The sequence below is a fragment of the Myotis lucifugus genome, unplaced genomic scaffold (genome assembly GCF_000147115.1).
Source record: "Myotis lucifugus unplaced genomic scaffold, Myoluc2.0 scaffold_107, whole genome shotgun sequence".
Lineage (NCBI taxonomy): Eukaryota > Metazoa > Chordata > Mammalia > Chiroptera > Vespertilionidae > Myotis > Myotis lucifugus.
The window spans coordinates 126159-135508 of NW_005871155.1; positions in this window are offsets into that span (position 1 = coordinate 126159).

Genomic DNA, 9350 nt, shown 5'->3' on the forward strand with positions numbered 1-9350 from the left:
ATATATAAAGAACTAATTTCACTCAACAAAAGGAAGACAAACAATCCAATTTTAAAAATGGACAAAGGACCTAAATAGACAATTCTCCAAAAAGGATGAACAGATGGCCAAGAGACATATGAAAAAGTTCTCAAAGTCACTAATCATCAGAGATGCAAATTAAAACAACACCTGCCAGATTGGCTGTCATCAATAAATCAACAAACAATTACAAGCATTTTCTGTCTATTTTCTCTGTATGTATCCCGCATATGAGCTGTGTATGTGTATAAAGATTTGTGGAGGGTTAGCAGAGGAGGCACCAAAAACAATGCAAGTATGTCAAGGCAGGAATACTTTCCATGAGAGTTGTAAAGAGAAAATTCTTATGCATGAAAGAAGAGGACAACTAAGTGGTAAAATAAATGGCACTGGCAATCAACACAATAGAATTTCAAATAAGAGAATGTTACCCACTTTCTAGCTGGCAGTCTCCAACCTAGAATCCACCTCCAATCTGGCCTTCCTGCGTCCTCCATGCTACTTCCAGAGACCTTCCTGAAATGTGCATCTTCTCATTTGCTCTCATTCTTTACAAATTTTCATTGGCTCTTAATTCTCTTGAGGATAAAGTCCAACCTCTATAGAATAAACAGCATACCATGAGGACTTTACATCTCTTATCTTTCCCAACGTATCTTTCGTGTCACCCCTCTGCATCAGTCCTACCCAAGTTCCTGCAGCTCCTCACAAGCCAACATGTTTCAAGTTGTTATGCCTTCACATCTGAGGTCTTTCTCTGAGGACTAATCCTTCCACCATCATCTACATTCATCCTACTTGACAGAAACCTACATATGCATACAAGATATTACTTGTGTGTACAAAACCAGGTTCATGGTGTCATCTACATTAAGCATTTTTTTTCCCACTGCACTACCTTGACCAAGTTAAATTGATCAGTTGGATCCCCTCTATAGATTCCAAATCCCCTTACTCTAGTATCTGTGATATTTTGTTTTTGACTTTATGTTATGTTGTGAATCTGTTGAAGGACTCACTCATCTTCTTTGTCTCTATAGCTGGGTTGCCTGCATTCTAATAATACCTTTATTTGCAGAATAACAGCCAAAGAATTATTATAGGAGGTAGTACTTGATTGGGATCTTGAGCCATTGGTAGGATTTGGACAGGATTCTTGGCAGGGGAATATGTATGAGTAAAGATATATATTCACACACACACACACACACACACACACACACACACACACACACACACACACTAGAGGCCCTGTGCACAAATTCATGCACAGGTGGGGTCCCTCGGCCTATCAGGGGGCTGGCCAGCCTCAAGAGGGACCCTGGGAGGTTGGCCAGACAGTCCCTCCAATCAGGGCCTATAGGGGGGGCCGTTGGGGGGAGGGGCTGTGGGCAGTTAGCTGGCTGGCCCCACCCCTGATTGGGGGGGGGTGATTGGGGGCAGGGCCTGCCATGGGGAGGGACTGCAGGAGGTTGGAGGGGACCAATTGGTGCCTGGAATGGGCTGGTTGGCCACCGCAGTGCGCATCATAGTCAGTCTGGTCACTCCAGTTGTTCCGCCATTCTGGTTGATGGGCTTTTATATATATAGACATATGTATACTGTATATATGTATACATTTTTTAAAATGTTGCATGAGAGAGGGAGGGAAAAGGATAGAGTGAGACAGCTGGAATAGTGGAATTCACATTTTAATATGTAGCATAAGACCACATTCTGAAACCCTGAGAAGCTCAACTTTATGTACTACGCAAAGGCTGAAGAATAAAATATGTTGATTTTGAGTGCAGAAGCCCTATCATTTCTTCTTTTTCTTTATATGTCAGATCCCTTTAAAAAATCCTCTTGCCAGTAGAATATGAATGTTAAAATTTGATGGTGTTAAGTATTATATTATTGAAAAAATAATACTAATAAAGCATATTAAATGCCTTTGACTATAGTTATAATAAATATATTTACATTCCATTATGAGCAATTTGTAGATCATATTTTGATGATTAAATCCACTAATAACATGTAAAGTTGGTTTTCATGGTACCAGTGAAGACTGAAATCTAGTTGGGGTTGAATGGATTATAGGGGGCATTAATATGAGAATATCTACTATAATCCAGGCACCTAAAATTTTATATACTTTAACCAATTTAATCCTCATGACTACCTTGAATCATGGGAATCATTAGCCTCATTTATATATGTACTAGTATATATACCAAAATTCAGAGAATTGAAATAGCATCCTAACTGTGAGTAGAATATCTTTTTATTTAGTCTTAGGCCCACAGCACTTGAAAATGAGAAACAAAAATCATCCTTTTTAGCATTCTAGCAAAATTGTTAGGAATGTATGTTATATAAAAATATTTTAGTATTGCCCTGGCCTGTGTGGCTCAGTTGGTTGGAGCCTAGTCTCATACACCAAAGGTGCAAGTTCAAGTCCCAGTCAGGGCACATATCTTGGTTGCAGATTCAATACCCAGTTTAGGTGGGTATGGGAGACAGCCAGTCTATGTTTCTCTCTCACGTAGATGTTTCTCTCTCTCCCTCTCCCTTTCTCTCCCTCTGAAACTAATAAAAAAATATAATCAGCTGAGGATTAATATATACACTTAGTATTTTAGTTATTAAGAGAACATTTCTAAAGTAAATTATAAATCTAATTAAGTCAATTGCAATTCACAAAAAATGTGATTTTTGTAAATAATGTAGAAATAAAGTTTTGGGCTGAGGAGAAGAAATACAGTTATGCAGCTAAAAATGTTGATTAAGCCAGCATTTTGTAACCCTTAAAATATTTTGTGAAATTTAGCTGCTTCGATTAATTTAGTTGCTTCATATCACACAATCCCTCCAGAAAAGCCTATCTTAGTACATTTAAGAAACTCAACCTGAATATGGCTGTTAAAGTTCAGGTGCAGAATTCTTCTACAAGCTTTAAAGGAAGACTGGGTGTGTGACATTCTTTAGTGAGGTGTCCTTCTAGTGCCTAATCCTTTCCAACCCACCCCTGCAGTAACATGTAAAATGACTAAAAGTATCTGTGCTCTCAACACCATAAATCTTCATGTAAAAAGCACAGAGCTTAGCAAAGACAAATAGAAGGGTTATTTCTTTAGTAATGCTACTTTCTCTAAACCATTGGCTTTTCACTGTCTTGCTCCAAGGCCTAATTTAACTGAAATACGGGGTAGACTAATGAACTTAGGAGATGTATCTTTAACCGGAAGATTTGGTTCTATAACTAGTTTTCTAGTTATTCATATTGGGTAAGAATTTTACAATTCTTTGTAACTCAATTACAGTGTTCTTGATGCGGTCTCACTTCTTTGCTGTAGGAATCAAGGGTTCTTAAGGGTTCATCGCTATGACTATTTGAATAAAATAACTTCATATATTTATATGATTAAATGTGAATGTCTCTGGTAGGCTATAGGCTATTCAGGTAGATTTACTCCGAAGAAAGCAAATTTTCACTGTGTTTTGAATTTATCATTTATGTCCTTTTACAATATTCCTTCTTAAAAGGATATGTCCTTAAATAATCACAACCTGTATTTCAAAAACTATGTGGTTAACAATTTGGGTTTTAAATATAATTAAGTTCTATTGATGTTTACACTGTGTGTAGTTATAAAGGTCCATTTAAGTTTTCAGAGCAAGAAGTTCAGGATAGAATGGAGGAAAGAATTTGGATTTTAGAAACTTCCTTTTATTTCCCTAAAGTGTGTGTGACTATTTTGTAATATTTCATTATCCTGGCAGGACAGGATTTATAATGTGTGTGACACCTCTAAGTGAACTCATTTAACACAGATAAATTCCACAAGTAGGTAGGAAGTGGCAAGCCCCATTGATAAGCTTCCCCAGTTCACAGAAATTCAGCCATAACATTCCCATTAACTTTGTTTGGAGCAGTGATTAATGATAAAGGGTAGAGACAAATCCAATGTAATATAGATAGGGAACTGTTATTTTCCTCATCCTCCAAAATTTGGCTCTCATTGGATAAACATTCCTCCTGTGGAAGCCTTTCTTCTCCCCTTACAATGGTATGCCAGCAATGTTGGGGGCACTCTATAGGAGGATGTGGAATCTATTCTTGCCTGACCCTTCAAAGCCAGTATTCCCTCTACACTATTATCACCTCAATTTCCCTCAAATGCACCTCCAATCCCATAATAGTTTCGCTCGCACGAATTCTAAACTTCGCTAGAACAAAAATTCGAAGAGGACTGTAGGAATTTGAAACAGTTTTCATACGGTGACATCTGAGAATTGCCTCCAGGGGGGCACACAACACCCTGACAAGGCAGGAGGGCCCTGGAGACATTACCACCACGCACCTGCGTCTGGACTGACTTTCAGCCTGTGACTCTGAAACTGGATTTTGTTAAGGCAATGAGAGCAGGCCGACTCGAGTTAATGCATGTAGAACATCACTTATGTGAATCCAATATATTAATTTGCAATTAATTAATTTAAAAAGTGTCATAAAACTGTAATACTCATGCTGGCATCATCAGTGAAATCTCTCCCTGGAGTCAGACCTACATGGGGAAACAAATCAGAAGCAGAATTTGCTTAGAGTCAGAATTTGAGGAATTAGACAAACTAAATGCTCTCAACAGAGGGTGTGAGCTTAGCAAGGATTTCAGTATGTAATGATTTTTTTTTTTTACAATTTTTGCTGAGGCATGAAACTTGAATTATATTTAACTGAGCAATTGTTTTTAGGTTGGTATAACACAGAATGTTGCCAAGACACAATTTCAACTAAAGTATCATCCTTGGACAAATAAAGAAAGGTTTCTAAAATGTTCATGGTCACATAGAAGAAAAAAAATTCAAATACAAACCAATTCTATGAGGCACTGACAAACCAGAAGTGAATCCCAAAAGCTAGGTCCTGCCAGTTGACTAAGAGTTGCCCTAGCAACAGCAGAGCATCAAGAGTATAACTGCTTCCTTTGCCAGGGGGTTCAGTTGGTTGGAGCATTGTCCCTGTATACCACAAGGTTGTGAGTTTGATCCTTTTGGGAGGCAACCGATTGATGTTTCTCTGTCACATCAATGTTTCTCTCTCTCTCTCTCTCTCTCTCTCTCTTTCTCTCTCTCTCACCAGTGAATATGTCCTTGGGTGGGGATTTAAAAAAAAAAAGTATGACTGCCTATATTGGAGAGACAATATTGTCTAATCTCCATCCCCCTGTCAACCAGAGCGATAAAGTTCTAGAAATGGCCTGTGCAAATGCCACATAAATATACTAATAAATAATAATTATGGTTTTAATATCTTATGGCTTATATTCCTACCTCGCTCTAACATTGTAGAATTTGATAGATATTCTGAAATAGGCATTTCCATTTGTCAAAAGAATACCAGAAAAAGGCAGGAAATGTTGATCCTAAAGGCCCTTTTCCCAACAGGTTAACTACCTCAAAATATAGATTTAGAGATATACCTCCCTGAAATAAACCTTAGCATTGCTCTTGCAGTTTACATCATGCGTAATTACTTCACATGTGAAAAAAAGAGAACTTTGTACTCTGAAGATGCTGGATAGAATAGGCCATTGCATGCAGCCAAATCGCTGCTACTTCTTTCTACAAAAATCAGGCTCCAGAAGTGTCGGAAGCTGCAAATGGTGTTTTATGCCCATTATCTCCACACGCTTATTCATAAATATGAAAAATTCTCCCTAGCCATCACCAAAAGCATTCCAAAGTATTTTGTAATACAGGGTTGTTTGGAGACATTTTACTTTCAAAATAAATAGTTCTGTTTTGTCCAAAATGTGTGCAAGCTGCACTAAACATAGATGGTGTCCTATAAACTTCTAAGGTTGACATTGCAAGGCCTGCTTCAAATGCATTTTCTGAAAGATCTAAATCCTTCCTTAATTTTAAAAGAGTGACAGGCTAGAACTGTGCATACTATTATCTCTAAAAGACACTATAAAAGCATAAAAATGCCTCTCTCCTGACTCCAGGACTGCTAATCTGGGTGTAAGGATGCATCTAAGAGCTCTACCATAGACACCATGAATTACCCACCAAGCACTTGGTCCCTTCCCTTCTGTCACTTATGGGACTCTGAAACTGCGATTAAGAGGCAAAATGTCATGTTCTTTCTAGTAATCAGTGTTGGCACTGACAATAACTTGGCATTATTTTGCTACTGTGTCACTGCACAGAAGCATGCCCAAGAAGGCATGCTTAGATCTGACATGCCCACTGTCTTAACAACCAGAAAGAAATTATAATGTAAACTCTGGATGTCTCAAGAGAAATGCACATGCATCAGTCTGGGCTGGGACAGGTACCTGGGTATAGTTATTATGGATCAGATAAAAGAAAATGACGATTTGAGTTTATCTAACAATTCCTATTTCTGTGCAGTTATTGAGGGACACTGTGGGACATAAAAATGACACAGTGGTCCAAAACAAACTGAGTTAGATGGACATATGATCCAATCTTTAAGACATCCCTTCAAGGCTTATTTATCTCATATTGCATGCTAGACGAAAGGCAGATAAACTGTTACCAACTTATCTAAATTGAGATGATGGGTCTTGACACTAAATGGTCTAATTTAATTTGGTGTGTCTTGTCACTTTTGCTTATTTCTATTTGGATATCCTTTTTGGGGATTGATAATAAAGATATCTATTTACAATGAACTATTTTCTCTTTCCTTTCCAATGAAATAAAAATGTCAAGAGCAGCAAAAATGTGAGCATTCTGTTCATCTCTGACCTCATTTTGCCCCTTGACCTCATTTTGTCAGACTCTTTAAAAACCTAAAATAGTTACATAATATGAAATCTCTGGCTGATTCAGAAACCAAACAAGCATATCTCCAAAACAGGCAAACCACATCTATTTTGAGCAAGGCTGCCTGCTAGCTGGGATTTCTGTCTATGAGACTCATGCCTGGTTAACTGCCAACACAGATCTATTTTGAAGTTTTTCTTTTCTCATGTAATGTTCTTAAAGTTTCCTGGTTTTCTCTTAGATAATAATGATAATAATAACAACAACAACAACAACAACAACTTCAAAGTTTATATTTACACCAGTGTGTTTCTAATTAACTGATTTTATTTTATTTATTTTATTTTTTGCTTAATCCTCACCTGAGGTTATTTTTCCATTGATATTTAGAGAGAGTGGAAGGGAGAGGGAGAGACAGGGAGAGAGAGAGAGAGAGAGAGAGAGAAACATTGATATGAGAAAGACACATTGACAGACTGCCTCCCAAACACACTGGGACCAGGGCTGGGGATCAAGCCTGCAACCAAGGTATGCGCACCCTTGACTGGAATCAAGCCTGGGACCCTTCAGTTTTCTGGCCGGTGCTCTATCCACTGAGCCAAACCAGCTAGGGCTAATTTCTCTTTTTTAATATTTTTAAGTTAATTATGCCGTTTCGATGCCTTACTATATTATTTGCCTGCCTAAAACATGTCAGAAGGAAGGGAATCATCAGTAGCACCAAGCCATGGCGAAGCATTTAGATTTCACGTAACATATTTCTTTTAGGTTCACAAAATGCAATCTTATCTCAAATCCATTTTCCAGATGAGTTGGAATTTTCAGCAATTCTAGAAATGCAGCTGTGTTATTGTCTTGTCACCTTCATGTGCAATAATCATAACCAGCTTAGGCTAGGAGTGCTCCATGCAGTGAGGTGGTGATAAGATCTGCCTCCTGAATGTAGAACTGCCTTCCAAAACCAGTTGAAAGTGAAAGAACCATGACATAGAATTCATTCTTTACCCAAAGCAGAGATATTTATTGGGAATATAAATTTTAAAACTATTGTGAAAATAAACTTAAAATATAAGACAATTTTGTGGTATTTTTGGAGGGGTTAGATTTTCCCTATACATTTTTTAATTTATTTTTTCATTATTGATTAAGGTATTACATATGTGTCCTTATCCCTCCATTGTCCCCCCACCCCCCTACTCATGCTCTCACCCCCTGGTGTCTGTGTCCATTGGTTAGGCTTATATGCATGCATGCAAGTCCTTTGGTTGATCTCTTCCCCTTACCTCCACCCTCCCCCACCTTCCCTCTGAGGTTTGACAGTCTGATGGATGCTTCTCTGTCTCTGTTTTGTTCATCAGTTTATGTTGTTCATTATCTTCCACAAATGAGTGAGATCATGTAGAATTTATCTTTCTCTGACTGGCTTATTTCACTTAGCATAATGCTCTCCAGTTCCATCCATGCTGTTGCAAATGGTAAGAACTCCTTTTTTACTGCAGCATAGTATTCCATTGTGTAGATGTACCACCGTTTTCTAATCCACTCATCTGCTGATGGGCACTTAGGCTGTTTCCAAATCTTAGCTATGGTAAATTGTGCTGCTATAAACACAGGGGTGCATATATCCTTTCTGATTGGTGTTTCTAGTTTCTTAGGATATATTCCTAGAAGTGGGATCACTGGGTCAAATGGCAGTTATATTTTTAGTTTTTTGAGGAAACTTCATATTGTTCTCCACAGTGGTTGGTCCAGTCTGCATTCCCACCAGCAGTGCACGAGGGTTCCCTTTTCTCCACATCCTCACCAGTACTTGTCATTTGTTGATTTGTTGATGATAGCCATTCTGACAGGTGTGAGATGGTACCACATTGTCATTTTGATTTGCATCTCTCAGATGATTAGTGACTTTGAACATGTTTTCATATGTTTCTTGGCCTTCCTTATGTCCTCTTTCGAAAAGTATCTATTTAGGTCTGTTGCCCATTTTTTGATTGGGTTTTTTATCTTCCTTTTGTTAAGTTGTATGAGTTCCCTGTAAATGTTGGAGATTAAACCCTTATTGGTGATAACATTAGCAAATATGTCCTTCCATGCAGTGGGTTTTCTTGTTGTTTTGTTGATGGTTTCTTTTGCTGTTCAGAAGCTTTTTATTTTGATGTAGTCCCATTTGTTTATTTTCTCCTTGTGGTATATTTTTAATGTAATTGCATTTGAAGGTTTATGATAGGCCAGTGTTATTTCAGAATTTTCTAAAGTTAGCTAAAGTTTATAACAATTAATAAGAGATCATTTATGAAAGTATTTCTAAACTGTTAAGCAGGTGGCAAATATGAGAGATTATTTTTATTCTTAAAAAATTGACTTAAAAATTGTCTGTAATGTTTCGCCAGTTATAAAATTTAAATATATCTTTTAATTCCTAGCATTTGGTAGTTACTTAAAGATGCCTTGCTCCTTCATTTTATCTTAAACAAAAAATATTTCAGCAGTTTGTCTTTTACAAAGGTTCTGTTTACCATTGTATAAATTTTCACAGAACCTGACCAAGT